At 31.0% G+C, this 772-nt stretch overlaps 1 non-coding gene across 1 annotated transcript; it reads left to right on the forward strand.

Annotated features, from left to right (window-relative positions):
• On the forward strand, window positions 1-91 carry LOC145028048 (small nucleolar RNA Z223). Its single transcript, XR_013675805.1, has one exon. It is a non-coding gene; the product is annotated as a small nucleolar RNA Z223 (small nucleolar RNA).
• The last annotated feature ends 681 nt before the right edge of the window (window positions 92-772 follow it).

Genomic DNA, 772 nt, shown 5'->3' on the forward strand with positions numbered 1-772 from the left:
TTTTTGCAGTGACGATTAATACACAGCATGAAGCCAGTTCTGCTTTAGAAAATTCATGATAGATAGAGCTATGATTTACTCTAAGCTTCTAGTAATTAAACTTCCAAATTTTCGCTTTCCAAATTAACTTTGTAACATTCGTTGGATTTTTATTTCGATTACTTAGATTGTCAATATACCAATGATGAAGTAATCCAAATTTATGAGATACGGTGGATCCAATACCTTGTTTTACAGGGAGAGCCAATTGGTTGAAACTGTATTTCAAATGATATTGTTGGATTTAGTTGGATTCAGTAGTTTTTGAATCTACAAAGGATGAAATAATCCAAATATATAAGATGTTGTAGATTTCTGTTTATTATTATTTTTATTTATGACTTTACTCAGTTTATGAGACATGTATGTTGTTTTGGTTTATAGTATTGTATTGCTTTGTTTTATCTTTAGGTGGTTGTTGCTTTATGGTATAATGTTGAAAGCAAATGATGAATACATGTTATTTATGTCTCAGATGGAGTTTTACATATTATTTTTGAAGTTGGACATGGACACGATACCCGTACAAAGTTGAAGATGAAAAATCAAAAACAACAAACAATTCATTCCTATCATTGGGTCTTCATTTGGAGTATTGTTGCCCTGTTGTTTTGGTTGCTTGTTTCTATTCGTGTATGGCTAGCTGATTATGCTATCTTTGGATGATGCATGTTCTTTATATTTCTGATGCTTCTATTCCCTATATTGATTCATGCTTCTGTTCCCTATATTG

Source organism: Lactuca saligna, chromosome 1, assembly GCF_052625555.1.
Source record: "Lactuca saligna cultivar CGN05327 chromosome 1, ASM5262555v1, whole genome shotgun sequence".
NCBI classification, from domain to species: Eukaryota; Viridiplantae; Streptophyta; class Magnoliopsida; order Asterales; family Asteraceae; genus Lactuca; species Lactuca saligna.